The 19,485-nt window shown below is 38.8% G+C and overlaps 1 protein-coding gene across 2 annotated transcripts in view; it reads left to right on the top strand.

Moving 5' to 3' along the window:
* Positions 1–19,485, top strand: part of Magi2 (membrane associated guanylate kinase, WW and PDZ domain containing 2) — a 1,455,128-nt gene that overhangs the window by 567,508 nt on the left and 868,135 nt on the right. The gene's annotated exons all lie outside the window — the stretch shown is intronic.

Here is a 19,485-nt window from a genome sequence, read left to right as displayed (position 1 = left end):
CTCCATTATCCGTGAACTCACTGGCTGCAGGTGAAATGATAATTGACATCAATGGAAAAGAATTATGCTTTACACTAATATTGTATACTGAAAAGTTCCTGCCTCTGAGAACAGGATTTTTCTCAGGTAAAGTTTTTGAAAGGTTTGTTCTCTTGAGAATTAAGAAATTCCAAAGTAATTTACATTTTAACAAGTTGTAAATGGAACTTTTATTCTCCAGATGTAATTGTCTTGGAGGCTTACTACTGAATACACTTACCATTTCTAATTCTCTCTGAACTCTGGCTGGCTGGTTCAACCCAGCTATTCTGACTCAAACTCCTGTCCCAGCTGACTAATTCAATCTGGCTTCTCTCAGCTTTTCACTGGATTCATTTACTTGGCCTCAAACTAACCCCTTCAGTTTGCTCTAATCTTCTGGCTCCTTCTTATTATCTGGCTTCAGCTGCCTCTGCTGATTTGCACTAGCCTGCGTGAATTCACACCAAACTCAACTCCACCGTACTGCACTCACTGCAGACTCCCAACGGACCCTCTCTCCTATTCTCTGTGCTATTTTCTTAAATTGCCTCTTTTCCTGTGATTTTTATGTGTGATGTGAGTTGGGTATATCCTATCTCTGACTCATTCTGTCAAATCTTTGATTCATCACTTTGTCTGCCATTCAAATGAACATAACTTTCAAACATGGCTGCTTTCTTCTATTAACTAACTTTACCTACATTGTTTGACATTAAAGTTGTGTACTAAGGGTATATCTGTATTCCAGCCATAGGAATTAAAGGTGCGTGATATGTCTACATTCCAGCCAGAGGACATGGAACTAAGTTTTTGGGTGTAATCCTTTGGCAGAGCAACCATTCTTCAAGATCAAAATTCCTCTACAACAAATAGAAAAATGTGTTTAAAATTTCAATGAAATTCAGATATTAAATGATTTAATATGAATGTAAATATGGTTTATATGTGCATCAAACTATAAGATATTTTATACTAACTTACCTGTTTTATTTTTACACTACTGTTTAGGGACATTTTGTAGGATACAATGATATTTTTCATTTGCTTAATATGAAATGATTTGCAAGTGTCACTTTTTCTCCTGCCCCATCAATATGCATTTGTACATTTCCCCTTTACCTAGCCAGTATTTACCTGAGTGCCACACTCCTAGTAATTCCATTCTTGTACCATGCCTTACCTAAAAGAAAACTAAGTCATTTTTAATGTTAGCTCTATTTCCTTCATTGCATGTTGGTCTCAACTTTCGATCAAATTGCATGTGTCTATAACTCAGATTTTAGTAGCTGTCTAGCTTCTATTTCTCTTTATTACAGAATAGCCCCATAATACTGTGCCTTCTCTACACCCAGGAGAGAAGCATGTGTGTATACACACATCATACATAGTCTCTTCTATCATAAGATTTATGAGCAGTATTGTGCCTGTGCCCCACGGAGAGTACGGAATATCCTGAAATACACACAGCATTTCAAACTCAGGAATTTATCAATAACTAGGAAAGGCTGCTTGGGAGAGAGGAAAATCTGCTCTCTGAAAGTCACAGAGACTGCCTGTGTGCATCACTTCCACCCAAGTTCATTAAATAGAAACATCAGGTGTGGGAAACAATGGCCCTAAGACCTGTATTAACATCCAAATAAACATTAATATATACCTGTCACAAAAATCCAATAACAAAATTCCAGACTTCCCTGGGTTGTCTGATGAATATGAACCATCTCTCAGCTGTGTGAAGACTGCTTCCTCCAGTGGTAAGTCTAAATATTAGGATATCCCAAATTATGAATGGATTCTTTTTGAAGAATATTAGTAAGCTAGTGATTTAAAACATTAAAATACATTCTTCTATAATAATGTTCTACATTTTATGGAAGGTAGAGAAAATCACATGAAGATTATGATGATTAATTATACTTATAGTGTTCATGATAAATTACTTCATTGTACAAAGGTAGCAATATTAACATTTGAAAACAAAGAGGAAAAGTTAAGCTTCTAGCACAGTAGCTTAACCTAAGCCTTTTCATCATTGGCATGATTATGGGTTAATTAAATTTAAATCAGTCCACAATTTTCTAACTTGTTTTGTTCACCTAATATTTTACAAGTACAGGATTTACATTATTTTTATACGTTACCATTGAATTTCTATAATGAATTAGTAAGGCATCAGCTAACAGTTTACTAAAAGTCGGTTATAGAAAGTGTTCACTTGAATTGCCCAGATTTTGACTGAATTACTTGGTTTATTGGCTCATAATTTTGGGGGGCTGTATTCTAGAAATTAATCTCCTCTCAGAGATACAGGAACTCATTCTGTAACCTATTGTTTCTCCTGTCAGCTTTTTTTTTCTTTCCTGCATAGAAGCTTTTTAATTTCATACAATCTCATTTGTCAGTTCCTAGAATTATTTCTGAGCTGTTGGAGTCTTTTGAGAAAGTCCTTGCCTGTGTAATTGTTTTGTCCTCTAACAGCTTCAGAATTATCATTGGAAAGATAAACCACAACAGGTGATGGTGAGGTCAGTGGGTAGGTGACACAGGGAATGCATACTATACACTCCTGGTAGAAATGTACACTACTGGCATAGCCACCGTGCAAAGCAGCATGGAACTCCTCAATCACTAAAATCAGAATAGGAACCACCTGCACTGTGAATAATGTCAGTACTGGATGTGAGCTCATTGAGATTGGTTTGATCATTCTTGATTAAAAAACAGTGAAATAGCAAACAGTTGCTTCCTCTTGTTGCTTTGAGCCTTCGCGTTCTTTGTTCTCTCGTCCTCCTTTCTTGCTGTAGTTACCGTGTAAACTGTGCTATTTCCTTTTTCTGCTACCTGAGGTTCTTTGAAACACCTAAATCTGTAAATCAATGAGTATGGCTTTTCTTTCGGTCAAATAAGGAATGGTTTAATCCATTATTTATTTAAACATATCATCTCGTTGTCTTTCTTTCTCTGACGTTGTCATCCTCTGGAATCTCAATTACATGTAAACTGAACAGTGGAGATCATTCCAGATTTCTGTATCTTTGTTCCTGTTGGAAAAATCATATTTCTTCTTAAATATGAACTAAAATTGATATCAATAATTTTGTCAGGTTGCTTGATCTTTCTGTCCTATGTAGTCTTATATACATTTATTGCAACAATTTTCCACTGTAATTTTCAATTATTTTACCTTTTCATTCCTGTCTACACACTCATTAAGACCAGACTTGGTTTTAATAATATTTTTTATCAGTTGATTTATGTCCAGGTCCAGCATCTAGAATTCCCTTAGAGAGAATTTGTATTTACTATACTTTTCTTGTCATGAATTCATTAATTATTTATGTACTTAGCATTTTGGCTGAAACTGATCATTTTAAGAATTATATTGCACTATTCTGTCATTTTGAGAATTGTTGTGGGTTTGGTATGTTGTAATAGGTAATTAGATTGCTTAATCCCAGACTGTGTTTGTCTCCACATGGTGTGTAACAGTGAGGTCACATGGTGGGTAACTGTCTAGGTCACATGGTGGGTAGCAGTGAAGTCACTGTCTAGGTCACATGGTAGGTAGCAGTGAGGTCACTGTCTAGGTCACATGGTGTGGAGCAGTGAGGTCACTGTCTAGGTCACATGGTGTGTAGCAGTGAGGTCACTGTCTAGGTCGCATGGTGTGTAGCAGTGAGGTCACTGTCTAGGTCACAGGGTGGATAGCAGTGAGGTCATGGTCTAGGTCACAGGGTGTGGAGCAGTGAGGTCACTGTCTAGGTCACATGGTGTGTAGTAGTGAGGTCACTATTTAGGTCATGCAGGGCTAAGCTGCTGTAGCTTAACTTGGTACCTTGAAGATCTCATCTGAGCCCACATTGTTGGTTTCAGCCAAGGAAATCTATGGAGTTGATGTGCAGATTTAGGGATATTCCTGAGAGTCTGAGAAAGTTCACAGCATATGCATGCTGAAGTGAGTGGAAGGCAGAACCCTATTCTTACAATCTAAAGACATATTTTAGCATGCACAGGTATTTGGGTGTAATTGGGGCTTTCAATATAATGCCAGTCTAAATAAATCATTCTTGTTTTAATATCTGTATGTGAATGTTTATTTAGAAATTAGAATCCATGATGATATATTAAGTACTATATTCGCCTATATAGTCATGTCTTTAAGATTTATTTATTTTATAAATGTGAGTTTATACCCTATCACTGTCCTCAGATACACCAGAAGAGGGCACCAGATCTAATGACAGATTGTTAAGGACCACCATGTGGTTGCCAGGAATTGAACTCAGAACAATCAGTGCTCCCAATCTCTGAGCCATCTCTCTAGCCCTGGATGGTAGTTTTTCATTGATATATAAGCACCTATGTCCCTGAACTTTATTATCATTGATTTTGAGTTGACTCTCTCATGCTTTGCAAAAGGCAGAGATTATCTGAAAATAATTAAAGCTATCTTTCATATATCATGTAATTATATCATGCATTTCTACCTTGGGCATACATTCCTCGACTTTCTACTGCATTTGAAATGTTTCACACATTTACTCTTTCTTTCACCGCCACCACAAGAAAACTCTGATCTCCCACGCTGGTTGTGTTCATTATTCCACAGAGATTTTCCTTACACACCACTTGGCCTTTACTTGCGGGCCCTGTCACTAGACTGCCAAGGCAGACATGCAGTTGCACCCAGATCTCCCTGGATCCACATCCTTTCCTTTCTCGTCAGCTCATATATTCAAAGTTGTCTCTAAAATCTCCTTTGCTGTAACATAAGTGCCATCACAACTGATGCATAAGTAGAGGGTACACAGGAGAAAACATTACATTGCTAAACAGGTAAAAATGTAAACAAAAACATCTTTGGTTAGATTCTCTGAGAATAAGTCCTGAAAATTAAAAGTATTTCTCAGCTGAGATATTTACCTAACTGGAATATCAATAATACTTTACTATATGGGCTAATGATGGTTATGATCTGAGACTGAAATTCTTTATCATGTAAAGGAAGTACACTGTAATTACTGGTTAAAGATGTAATGAATACACATTAGATTTATCAAATGTAATTTTAATTATCTATCACAATTTCTTATTTAGTATGTTGATACCATATATCAATATCCAGCTATTTTATAAAATTAAATAATCACTCCTTGGAAGATAGCTTATTTTTTAATCATGCATATTTTTTACCAAGGTACTGTGTTTTTATTTGGAAATCTTTTATTTAAGCTTCTCTATTTATATTTATAAGCCCAAGTCCCCACATTTCTCACTAGCCTTATTTTTTTACCTATTTGAATTTATGTTTATATATTAGAGCAAGGTGCATATAAAAGCTTAGAAAGCAAACTCTTATGTTTTTTTCTCCTGTTTGCTTATCAGTCCTTTGTTGAGGAGGGATCAAGTGAATATATTTGGAAGTAAATGGAGCAATGGTGACAAAAGAAAAAACTGCTTACACGGAGAAAAAAAAAAACGGAGAGATTTCCATGTATATACACTGCTCTGTACTGAGCAAAATAAAGAAGAAAATTTACATGTATACTCTGTCTATAATAACCATGTATATTATATACCATTTAACTGGTATGTGTGCTAAGTATCACAGTTCATCTTTCAAATATTAATTTTCTGTAATTATTCATATTTAGCTAACTGAACAGTATTTTTTAATATAAAAGTTTATAATTTTGAAGTCTCTAATCTTTTGTTTATCTGAAAAATCTCTAATGCAGAGTTCACTAATAGATGGTAATATGTGTGTGTATATACATAAAATGACAAACTTCAAGGATGCAATATTTCTATTGTTACACATGTTCAGAAAAATATGAAATCATTATAAACACTATTATTAACCATGTAGGCAACTTACACTTTTTTTTAATTTGTTTTGCACTTTTCTGGTTACATAAAAATTTGTATCCACTAAAAATTCCAATTATCTTAAATAAATATTTGCTAATTTGATTGAAACAGATCATTTTGAGAGAGACAGTACAGAGACACTGTGTAGTGTTTTGTCAAGTATTGTTGACATTTTTTGTTTGTTCTGCTAGCTAATTGATTCATTCCAACACAAGCTATATGGTCATGTCAGGATGGGATATGACCGCCACTGCCCGGTTCTTTCGAGGTCAAGCTGCTGGTTTTATATTCTGGTACCTTGAAAGCCCAGATTATAAGTTTTACACGATGCCTTGAAATATATGTTTTCTTTCACACTCACCGGCTTCCTTCTCAAGCTTTTTTCTCTGGTAGGTTGGTCATTTATGTTTTGCGTTTGAAGGCAGCACATAGAACAGGGGCTGTGCCACCAAGCAGCTCCTGGGGAACTTTGTTCTGCTTCCTCCACGTGTGGCTCGGGGCGGGTCACTTATTGGTCCTGTCCTTTGCTCCTCTTTTATAAAACACACATAAGGCTGTATGAAGAAGTGGGGCTAGGAGAGTAGACGGTGTGCAATACACATGCTTGGCGCGTGCTGTGTTGTTCCTCGGATTATGTTACTATTCCTCCTCTAATTACAGCATTTCTCATCCCACAGTTGTCATATAATGTACATATTTATTGGGGAGTTGCCTTCCATTGTTGTTTTGTGCATTGTTCACTGGAATTTGGACGTTATAATCTCTTCAGTCAAATCTTCTCATGAGGATGAAAATTCCACCATAGTGATCCTTTACTTTCCATTTTTTTCTTATATGCACATGCAAAAACAAAGAGATTTTGTTTTTGTTTTTGTTTTTTTGTCCGCTGAGATCATGCTTTAGAATAAACTAAGAGCCGCAGATTAAGGCTGTCTGACGTGCCACGGCACAGGGAGACTGGAAGAGACCCACGAAAAGCCCGTCCGGATGGGCTCTCGCTTCCTTCTTCCTGAAACGTGAGGTCAATTCGTGAAAACTTCAAAAGGAGACCAGCTGTAATTGATTTTCCTCGTCAGTGGGATGAGTGACTGCAGAGAAGCCTGTACCAGGAGAGGAGAACCAAGGGAAGGTCCCAGAGCCCTTGAGTCAGACATAGGGACGGAGGTCGCTTCTGGGTCAGAGCCACAGCCTCCACGGTGCCACTTTCTGAGCTCTGCACAAGCGGTCGCCTCACTCTGGGACGGCTCACGGTCGCAGTGCCACTTTATGCATGCTTTTCTTTCTCCCTCTGTGTCAATAGTGTTTAAATATACTTCAACGCAGTACACGTGCTTTGTAAACTACGATTCTGGAGGCTGTGTGCATATTGCCCAGGTATTCTGTTTCCCATCCCTTACTGTATTCCAGGCATTTGCCGGGCCCTGTCCTCCCTCCACAGACATCGCTCTTTGTTTTTGTCTCCAATAATTTATCTTTTAATTCACTTTACATCCAGATCACGGCACCCCCTCCCTCCCTCCTCTCTTCCGGGTTCCACCCTTACACATCCCTCACCCCATCGGCCCCTCCCCTTGGGCACCCCCACCTTGGATAGCTAGTCCCAGCTGGAGTCCTAACCAGGCAGTCTAGGTAGGGGGAAGGGATCCAGCAGCAGGCAGCACATTCAGAGACAGCCTGGCTCCAGTTGTTAGGGGTCCCACATGAAGACCATTCAAGTGGTTTTCTCCTTTTATTTCTTCCCCCGTTCACTTGATGGTTTAATGGAACCTGCCTCAACTATCTTCAGAGGGTGAGGTAGTGGATACGCATTTGTACTGCTCCCTGACATACTTAACTACGAAGCAGAAGAGAAATGTGTTTGAAAACAGCATGCCAAAAAGAATTGAAGGGAAAAAGCAAACTCAACAGGCAGGGAAGTAGCAGGATTAGCAGGGAAGAACCCACACTTAATGACTAGTGGGAGGTCGAGAAGAAGCAGGGGGTGGAGGCGGTCAGAGAGCAGGCAGATAAGATCTGTCCCCACCTTCTCTGAGCCCCACTTCACACTCAGTAATTCAATACTTCCTATTGCACCTTGCTTATTTCAGCCAACATGTGCTCAGATCACAAACATTCCTATTTGTGAACTTTGCCTAACTTACCTGTGAAAAGGTGACCATACTGATGCTTGGTCCAGGACAGGCTGGTTTATGCCCATCCAGTTACCAGACTCACTCATTCACAAAAGCATCCCTGGGTCTTAGGGTTTCTATTGCTGAGATGAAACACCATGACCAGAAAACAAGTTGTGGAGAAAAGGGTTGATTTGCCTTGCACTGCCACAGTACTGTTCATCATAAAAGGAAGTCAAGACAGGAACTCAAACAGGACAGGAACCTGGAGGCGGTAGCTGATGCAGAGGCCGTAGACGAGTGCTGCTTACTGGCTTGCTTCTTCTGACTTGCTCAGCCTGCTTTGTAGAACCCAGGACCTCTAGCCCAGGGATGGCACCACCCACAATGGACCCTCCCCCACTGATCATTAATTGAGAAAATGTCTTACAGCTGGATCTCATGGAGATATTTCCTCAACCGAGGAATCTAGTTTGTGTCAAGTTGACACAAAACCAGTCAGTACACCCTGCCCAACCAACAAGTTCTAGGATCAGACTTAGGGCACTCCACTTAGAGGTTGAATATATGAGCAAACACCACGGTGTTTTATGCATCAACTCCCAAACTCTAAAGAGTGATAGTAGATTGGGAGATGGCCCCTTGGAGAAAGCACTTATTGCAGAAGTATGAGGAACAGAGCTCAGAGATGCGGAGAATCAGATCTGGGAGCCTGCATCTGCTCTCCCAGTGTGCCTACAAGGAGCAGTAGGCAAAGACTTGAGACTGCAGATCCTCACAAACCAACTGGTGTACATGGTGCTGAGCAACAAGAAACCCTGCCTCAAACAAAGTACAAGATGAAGGTAGATGCCCAAGTTTATCCCTGACACCACATGCAACCAAGGCATGTATTTGCCTATATGAGTCCAACACACACACACACACACACACAAAGGGGGGGCAACTGGTAGCAAAACAGCCATGTTATGACAAACAAGATCTCTGTGCTTAACAAGTGGCTTGTGTTAACTGGAATCAATAATGATTACTGCTGTGCTAAAGATTCTGGATTCCAATCTAATCATCAACTCACTTTCCCCCTTTTAGCAGTTAACTTATGAGTAACCATACCCTCCGAGTATATTTACTCTCTTTTAAGAAACTAGATTGCCAAGAGATAGGAACTTAACACATTTCAAAGTTTCTGAAAAACTTCTAAATAATTTTCCTTCTTCTCCTCATTTTGTCTCCTATTAGCATATTCTTGTCTGTGATCTTTGTAAAATTACAACTATACATAACCTCTCCATGGCCACAACAGTTTGTGCTGTGGGAAGTCTAGTCATCTCTATAATATAATAGAGTTGCAGTTGACCAACGTGCCCCTAAAATAGTCCATGAATGTATGAATATTGTCACTTCTACACCTCCCCTTGCAACTATGTAATCATGGTTGTTAATTAAAGGTAAGATGCCGCTCTCCAGTCTCTCCTATCATCCAACATGACTTCCCTTGGGGCAGATGTGCTCCCCATTGCTATATTTCCAGGCAATTACATCCTTTTATGTTCCATGGAAAAGGTATGTTAAAGTTCTCTTCTTGTGATTTGATATCAAGGCTATTTATTTATTACCTACTCTCAATATTACTGTATAAACATATGAGACCATAAATAATAATCCCATCTTCCCAGTTGATTTTTCTAAAACAGTAAAGTGTCAGCATTGGCCCTTTTGTTTTCTGCCCCTTAATATTTTATAGTTTGAGATTTATGTTCTCTTTCATACCTTTGATTTTTCTTTAAAATCTCCTTGACTAAGGCACTTCTCAGAGTATTGCTAATCCATATACCGTTTCCTGACAAGTACCTTTCATAGTGATATAGGAGCCCGATGATTTGTCCCTTTGTCTCTCCCTCTCACAGGGGTCTGGTTGTTTTGAATCCCCCTTCTCGCCTTTTCCAATGTTATGTACTTCAAATAGAAAAGGAATAAAACAGCATCTCTGTCCTTGAGATTTTGAGATCCCACAAGGACTTTGAAGTTAGTAGAGACAGAGCCCATATTTATACTCAACGAAGGTTACATAGCTAAAGCTTTCACTTCACTAGACTCACATTTGACAATAGTCCATAAATCAAGGATTGCACTGGTAAAGAGTTTAGAAATATACACAGCTTCCATATTCTGGAGACATTGAGGAAGTCTCTTCTTGAAGATACTGGGGAATACCTTGGTCTTGCTGTAATGTTCTAGCTCACTGCCTCTCTGCTTTTCCTGAAATTTTCAATGAAATTTAAACTTCCATTAAGAATTTGGAAAGTGCTAGGGTGGGAAGATGGACTATGAGTATATCCCTTCAAAAGACAAAGACAGTGAAATAAGTTAAAGAAATAAGATGTTTTTAGTATTTCACATTATGCCAGCCAAAGATTATGTGAGAGCAAGATGAAATAAGGTATTTTTATAAGAATTGGTTAAAATTTTACATGTGAGTTCCAACCTGTGATTAAAATTTTCTGAGCCAGACAGAAAATTGAATGCAGACAAGGAACTGCACTCAGCGACAGTGACATTTCCTGACAGAGCAATTCTTTGCATATCAGCAGCTCTAATTATATTCAATCTGACAGCCATGGTTTAACCCATTCACCAGAGGAAAATGCTTCTTACAAGGCCAGTAATCTAAGCATTCATTTAAATGCCAATCCAGCTTCAGAACATGTAGTTAAAATGTACAATTAATACATTCAGTGGCTAATGTGTGAATGATAAACACGCATCAGTTCTTTAGAATGATAAGTGTGCATGCATGCATCTGAAATCCTGGCATATATCATTAGAAAATACATACAGAAGCACATGAAACAATACAGGTATCCTTTCAGATACCTTAAAGGTTTAGTTGTAAAGGTAAGTCTAGCCACATACAATGGCATATGCTCTTCTGTTGCTGAGGCAGCAAAATTGCTGTTTCAAGGGCAGCCTAGGCAGTCTGACTAGATCCTGACTCTAACAAAGAGACAGAAAAGAGAAGTAAGCCTATTTCCTAAATAGCAATATGTTACTAATCTCAGCCAGTATATATGCTCTCCAACAATGGGTAATTTTCAGTTCTTACTATCATGTCTACTGAACACATAGTTCCCTGGAAGCCTAGCTCTCACCCTAAGACTTTCTTGCCAACTGATGAGACCCATGGAGACCTTTGTCCTCCATCTTTTTCCTGGACAAGGACATCTTTCCAGGGCAAACTCCAGCTCACTGACAGCAGGGAAGGAGATGAAGAGATCCTCAGCTACTTCAGAAGGTGATAAACAAAAAGCTAACATACAGTGTGTATCTGTTACAAGTACCATAAAAAAGGTACTTAGTTAAACATGGTGCACAAAATGATTTCTTGACTTGTTGGTTGAAAGAACCACCTACTGTCTAGGGAACCCATTCCTATGTGTTTGTGAGCAGAGCCCACACACCTCGATAGTCACTGTGCTTTTCAGACTTTGGGGACAAAAGGCACTGAGACCTATGTGTCTCTGAGTTTCCATTCCCTATTTGGTCTTCTGCCTTTGAAACAAAGAGGAAAGACTGTTGTTATGCTTTGAACTACATGTAATTCATTAAATTCTTTATAGCCTCTTCTGCTCAAGTTTGTTTGAACTTTGTGAAGCCTTGATTAGACTCAGATTTCAAGCATTCCAGATTTCAAGTGCTCCCCAATCAATCTTGTCTTTCTAGCATTGTTAGTACCAATGAGAGAACTTGATGGCATTTTTAAGACACATCCTGTCTAATGTTGCCTTCTGTTGTAGCATATTAAAATGAGTCCCCCAGGGCCCCGAGAGATGATGTTGCCAGGAGCAGCACTTGATGTCAAGACTAACAACCTGAGTTCAATCCTCATGATGGTGGAAAGAAAGAACTGACTTCACAGTTGTCACCTGTGCTCCACTGTGTGCACACACTAAACCACCCTCCTTTTTTAAAAGAGTCTCTTACACTATGCTGCTTCTGGAGGCCGCTGCTGCAACCTTTTATGGAGTTTAGTAACATGAAGGGCAGGGGACAGTGTCTATAGTGTCTTAGCAAAAACAAAACTAGGATTTCTCTTGGGTTGAGTGATCGCTATTAGATTTTATTTCAGAATCAATCAGGATCAGCCAGTTAGCTTTGTGCCTACAATATCTAGAAAGTTAAGGTCAGATATTTCATGAGAGACATGAGGGAGCACCCTGAGATTCCTCACTGATAAATGTGAGTTGCCCAATAAAAGTGATAACTAGGAACACGTGCCCCATCCAAATCTCATGATTGACTAGGCATCAGAAAGCTGGAGGGCTAGAAGAAGACTGTAAATAACAATATCCCATATAAGTACTGAGAATGAACTTGGAAAACTTCCAGCAGACTAATTTTTCCATGTAAGTTTTCCATCTTCATTTTCAGGTGTCTAAAGTTGGGCTAGGAGTCCTTAATGTCTACATGATGGAATTTGGGTGTTAATTCTTGCTGTTTGACCATATTATTCTGTCACCATTCCTGAGCTAGCATCTTCTTTTTTTTTAATTGAATATAATCTTCATTTACATTTCAAATGGTAAAACCTTTCCCAGTTTCCCCTCCCCGAAAACTCCCAACCCCTCCTTCCACCCTTTGCCTTCAAGTATATGCCCCTCCACCTGACCTACTCCCACCTCTTCCCCCCTCAATTTCCCTTTGTTGGGGCATCTATTTTTTTATTCAATATATTCTTTATTTATATTTCAAATGATTTCCCCTTTCCTGCATCCCCCCTCCCCCAAAGTCCCATGAGCCCTCTTCCCTCTACCTGTTCCCCAATCCACACCTTCCCACTTCCCTTCCCTGGTATTCCCCTACACTGCTGCACTGAGCCTTTCCAGGACCAGGGACCTCTGTGTTGTTGTAGTAGAGGAAACAAGAGAATGTTAAAGACCTAACCAGAAACGTGCAAGCCAGTGAAACTCTGTAACCACAAAGGGTGAATAGAGAAAATAAAAGTCAGGAAAGCAAATAGATATGTTATAAAAATTAATAATACAGCACAAATGAATTCCTAGTAGGATCCTAGAAGCCAACTGGTAAATCTTCTGCTCTTTCCTACTGAGTTTGTGTGTGGGTTTTTTGTCATTTGTGCATTTGGTTTAATTGGCATTGGATATGAACAAATGAGCCAATAAGGGCAGAGTATGCTTTTAGCTTCACACTTTCTGTCGGTGGAAATGCACAGTGTGCTGGCATTTCAAAGATAAACACAAATCACTTCTGCAATAAAGTAGTAAATGAGGGCTCAGAATAGGTGAGGAGGGAATTGAAGGCTAATACTAATTCATTATTAAGAGCCAGTATGTAGTGGTAGCCACAATAATTCTATTCATTTATGTGATGTCTTGTGGTATTCAAAGATTACTTTCTCATATACTGTTGTATTTTATCCCTGAAACAGTCTTGGAGAAATACCATAGCAATTATTAATATTTTTTATTTTTGTATGAAACAATAAATAGGCAGAGCTTGAGATGTTAAGGTTGGTAAACAGATCCAGATGCTAGGATATTAATCCATAGTGTATGGACCCTTTAGAAATGTACTATAACATGGCCATATTAATCAGTGGCATAGAGAAATCCCATATACAATCTGAAAGGTCAGCAAATAATAAAAGTGAACATGTGAAAGACTCACATCTATAAGAGAATTCAAAGGACAAATGCTCAGAATGAGCATCACTAACTAAAGGAAACACCTATTTGCATCTCTGTTTAAGTAGAAATCACTGAAAACAATTCAAGAATTGAAGATTGATATTAGCACATGACAACAAGAAAGTTTCAGCAATCACACAAAAGGCAGAGCAATTCCTTTTCAGAGCTGGATGAGAAAAGTCTCCTGGGCTAGGAAGATGGCTCTGTGGATAAGGACACTTGCTGTGTGGGCATGAGGACCTGAGTCTGAGTGCCAGCATTAATGTGAGCATAGATAGTAACTGCACAGGCCCAGAACCCTAGTGTGGCACTCAGGAGGTCAGAGGAAGATCCTCAGGACTTGCTAGCAAGACAGCCTAGTCAAAAACTAATGAACTCTGGTTTGGTTTCAATGACAGTCTCTTCCCTGTCTCAAGGGATTAAAACAGAGAGTGATGAAGATAACCAGTGTACCTCTGTCTTCCATACATACCCTTAATTATAGATACACACATGTGTACATACACACACATAGTAGATAGATGATAGATAGCATACCCTTAATTATAGATACACACATGTGTACATACACACACATAGTAGATAGATGATAGATAGATAGATAGATAGATAGATAGATAGATAGATAGATAGATAGATGGAAAGATGGATGGATAGAGAGATAGATAGATAGATAGATAGATAGATAGATAGATGAATTCTTATATAATAAAATAAAATAAAGAGGCTTTATTTTATAAAGATTCTATGTGCCAACCTGATGCCTAAATTTGCAATATATCTCTTGTTCCACAAATCTTAGTTAAATTGTCCCATGCACACTGGAGGACATGTTCAGTCCTCCTTGCTAGGTTCAGTTTTCTTTGTAAGTAGGAAGATGCATAGAGAGATCATGTATATATATATATATATATTGATGTGTGTGTGTGTGTGTGTATGTGTGTGTGATATGTGTGTGGTGGGATGCTCACAAGTATAGACAAATACAAAGTTGAAAGTGGGTATAGCTCTCCAAAGTGGCCCTGGTATTCTAATATAGAACTGTTTCAGTGTACTTTAAAGTTGTGTTCATGAATGAAGAAGGGTTTACAGACTACATTAACTATTCAACAACTTGATACTGAATCTTGATACTGTATTGGGTGGGTCTTCCATGAAGGACCAAAAATGTTTCAAGGCACACCCATACAAATAGAAACATATTTAAAATAAAAATCATCAAATCATCAGTGTTGAATCTTTGGGGAGAGGGGAAGACATTTTTGAAAGTTTCATTGAACCCCAGCTCACACCACACACATGTAGCTAAGAATGAAACCAAATGCCCGATTCATAGGGCTCTATCCGCTGTCTGCTGGAACAAGATAGCAGTGCCTTGCCCTGAACAGACTTGAATTTGAGGCACATAGAATGTGCTAGCGAGAGCCGTGAGATCTGAAACATACAATCCCGACAACCCCAAAACATGTCTGATGTTTGACTCTCAGAGTAACTTGAATGGAAGAATAGGATGAATAATCTTTTCCTTCCTTCTCTTTCCTGGCACTTTTTCTTTAAGGAAACTATTCAACATACTTAGACCCAAGAACTTATGTAGATGCCAAATGGCACAGAGGGCTCTGTCTGCTCTGCCTCTGTCTCTGAGACTGCACCATTCTGTCAGTGGTAATAGTTTTCTGCCAGGTTATCGGTGGGACATTTTGTTGCCAAATCCTGATAGTTTCTTTCCATATGGATATTCACTTTAATTTATTTGATTTCTCTGGCAGATTTATCTTTACCATATAATCCAGGAGACATGCACTGAGCATTTCTAATACTCAGAGTACTATATAAACACTTATTGAATTATTAGTTTGCAGTAAAAAAATTCCTTAAGTCTTGAGAATATATGCAATGCACCCTAATTCAATATTTGATATTTTGGACCAAATCATACTGCCATTTTGCATCATGACTTCATTTTCTCTATTTTTGGCTGTTCATAACATTTTCCCTATAATTTCCAACCTTTTTTTAATCCCTTGAGAAGTCCATATCTTTGTGCTTGGCATAGCAACAATGAAGAGATCTTTGTATTTCTCTGGCATTGAAATATATTAATATAAGAGCATTTGATAAATATAAGAAGCTTTCTGTATTCCTAATGATTACTAGCAAATGTTTAACAACTAATGAAGCCCCAAACTGTGCATTTATATGTATGTTTCTATAAAATATAGAAATACAGAAGACTTAAAATAATAATAAATTGTATGGTGTTTTTTTTTTTTTGTTTTGTTTTCTTTTTTTTTTATTTGATATAATTTATTTACATTTCAAATGATTTCCCCTTTTCTAGCCCCCCCCCCACTCCCCGAAAGTCCCGTAAGCCCCCTTCTCTTCCCCTGTCCTCCCTCCCACCCCTTCCCAGTTCCCCGTTCTGGTTTTGCCAAATACTGTTTCACTGAGTCTTTCCAGAACCAGGGACCACTCCTGCTTTCTTCTTGTATCTCATTTGATGTGTGGATTATGTTTTGGGTATTCCAGTTTTCTAGGTTAATAACCACTTATTAGTGAGTGCATACCATGATTCACCTTTTGAGTCTGGGTTACCTCACTTAGTATGATGTTCTCTAGCTCCATCCATTTGCCTAAGAATTTCATGAATTCATTGTTTCTAATGGCTGAATAGTACTCCATTGTGTAGATATACCACATTTTTTGTATCCACTCTTCTGTTGAGGGATACCTGGGTTCTTTCCAGCATCTGGCGATTATAAATAGGGCTGCTATGAACATAGTAGAGCATGTATCCTTATTACATGGTGGGGAATCCTCTGGGTATATGCCCAGGAGTGGTATAGCAGGATCTTCTGGAAGTGAGGTGCCCAGTTTTCGGAGGAACCGCCAGACTGCTTTCCAGAGTGGTTGTACCAATTTGCAACCCCACCAGCAGTGGAGGAGTGTTCCTCTTTCTCCGCACCCTCTCCAACACCTGCTGTCTCCTGAATTTTTAATCTTAGCCATTCTGACTGGTGTAAGATGAAATCTTAGGGTTGTTTTGATTTGCATTTCCCTAATGACTAATGACGTGGAGCATTTTTTAAGATGCTTCTCCGCCATCCGAAGTTCTTCAGGTGAGAATTCTTTGTTTAACTCTGTACCCCATTTTTTAATAGGGTTGTTCGGTTTTCTGGAGTCTAACTTCTTGAGTTCTTTATATATATTGGATATTAGCCCTCTATCTGATGTAGGATTGGTGAAGATCTTTTCCCAATTTGTTGGTTGCCGATCTGTCCTCTTGATGGTGTCCTTTGCCTTACAGAAACTCTGTAACCTTATGAGGTCCCATTTATCAATTCTTGCTCTTAGAGCATACGCTATTGGTGTTCTGTTCAGAAACTTTCTCCCTGTACCGATGTCCTCAAGGGTCTTCCCCAGTTTCTTTTCTATTAGCTTCAGAGTGTCTGGCTTTATGTGGAGGTCCTTGATCCATTTGGATTTGAGCTTAGTACAAGGAGACAAGGATGGATCAATTCGCATTCTTCTGCATGCTGACCTCCAGTTGAACCAGCACCATTTGTTGAAAAGGCTATCTTTTTTCCATTGGATGTTTTCAGCCTCTTTGTCGAGGATCAAGTGGCCATAGGTGTGTGGGTTCATTTCTGGATCTTCAATCCTGTTCCATTGATCCTCCTGCCTGTCACTGTACCAATACCATGCAGTTTTTAACACTATTGCTCTGTAGTATTGCTTGAGGTCAGGGATACTGATTCCCCCAGATTTTCTTTTGTTGCTGAGAATAGTTTTAGCTATCCTGGGTTTTTTGTTGTTCCAGATGAATTTGATAATTGCTCTTTCTAACTCTGTGAAGAATTGAGTTGGGATTTTGATGGGTATTGCATTGAATCTGTATAGTGCTTTAGGCAAAATGGCCATTTTAACTATATTGATTCTACCGATCCATGAGCATGGGAGGTTTTCCCATTTTTTGAGGTCTTCTTCCATTTCCTTCTTCAGAGTCTTCAAGTTCTTGCCATACAGATCTTTCGCATGTTTGGTAAGAGTCACCCCAAGATACTTTATACTGTTTGTGGCTATTGTGAAGGGGGTCATTTCCCTAATTTCTTTCTCAGCCTGCTTATCCTTTGAGTATAGGAAGGCCACTGATTTGCTTGAGTTGATTTTGTAACCTGCCACTTTGCTGAAGTTGTTTATCAGCTGTAGGAGCTCTCTAGTGGAGTTCTTTGGGTCACTTAGGTAGACGATCATGTCGTCTGCAAATAATGATAGTTTGACTTCCTCCTTTCCAATTTGTATCCCTTTGACCTCCTTATGTTGTCGAATTGCCCGAGCTAGTACCTCAAGTACAATATTGAAAAGATAAGGAGAAAGGGGGCAGCCTTGTCTGGTCCCTGATTTCAGTGGGATTGCTTCAAGTTTCTCTCCGTTTAGTTTGATGCTGGCTACCGGTTTGCTGTATATTGCTTTTACTATGTTTAGGTATGGGCCTTGAATTCCTGTTCTCTCCAAGACTTTAACCATGAAAGGATGCTGAATTTTGTCAAATGCTTTTTCAGCATCCAATGAAATGACCATGTGGTTTTGTTCTTTGAGTTTGTTTATGTAGTGGATTGTATTGATGGATTTCCGTATATTGAACCAACCCTGCATTCCCGGGATAAAGCCTACTTGATCATGGTGGATGATCGTTTTGATGTGTTCTTGGATTCGGTTGGCAAGAATTTTGTTGAGTATTTTTGCATCGATGTTCATAAGGGAAATTGGTCTGAAGTTCTCTTTCTTTGTTGGATCTTTGTGTGGCTTTGGAATCAGCGTAATTGTGGCTTCGTAGAAGGAATTGGGTAGTGTTCCTTCTGTTTCTATTTTGTGGAATAGTTTGAAGAGTATTGGTGTTAACTCTTCTTTGAAGGTCTGGTAGAATTCTGCACTGAAACCATCTGGTCCTGTGCTTTTTTTGGTTGGAAGACTTTCTATGACTCCTTCTATTTCTTTAGGCTTTATGGGACTGTTTAGATGGTCTAGTTGGTCCTGATTTAATTTTGGTATTTGGTATCTGTCAAGGAAATTGTCCATTTCCTCCAGATTCTCCAGTTGTGTTGAGTACAGGCTCTTGTAGTAGGATCTGATGATTTTTTGGATTTCCTCAGTTTCCGTTGTTATGTCTCCCTTTTCATTTCTAAGTTTGTTAATTTGGATACTTTCTCTGTGCCCTTTGGTCAGTCTGGCTAAGGGTTTATCTATCTTGTTGATTTTCTCAAAGAACCAGCTCCTAGTTTTGTTGATTTTTTGTATGGTTCTCTTTGTTTCTACTTGATTGATTTCGGCCCTGAGTTTGATGATTTCCTGCCTTCTACTCCTCCTGGGTGAAATAGCTTCTTTTTGTTCTAGGGCTTTCAGGTGTGTCATTAAGTTGGTAATGTATGCTCTCTCCATTTTCTTTTTGGAGGCACTCAGGGCTATGAGTTTTCCTCTTAGCACTGCTTTCATTGTGTCCCATAGATTTGGGTATGTTGTGTTTTCATTTTCATTGTGTTCTAAAAAGTCTTTAATTTCTTTCTTTATTTCTTCCTTGACCAAGGTGTCATTGAGTAGAGTATTGTTCAATCTCCACGTGTTTGTGGGTTTTCTGTTGTTTCTGTTGCTATTGAAGACCACTTTTATTCCATAGTGATCAGATAGGAGGCATGGGATTAGTTCTATCTTTTTATATTTGTTGAGGTCTGTCTTGTGACCAATTATATGGTCGATTTTGGAGAAGGTACCATGAGGTG

Source organism: Apodemus sylvaticus, chromosome 2 (assembly GCF_947179515.1).
Source record: "Apodemus sylvaticus chromosome 2, mApoSyl1.1, whole genome shotgun sequence".
NCBI lineage: Eukaryota > Metazoa > Chordata > Mammalia > Rodentia > Muridae > Apodemus > Apodemus sylvaticus.
The sequence above is the reverse complement of the archived record's forward strand: the minus strand, read 5'-3'. Positions and strand labels throughout refer to the sequence as shown.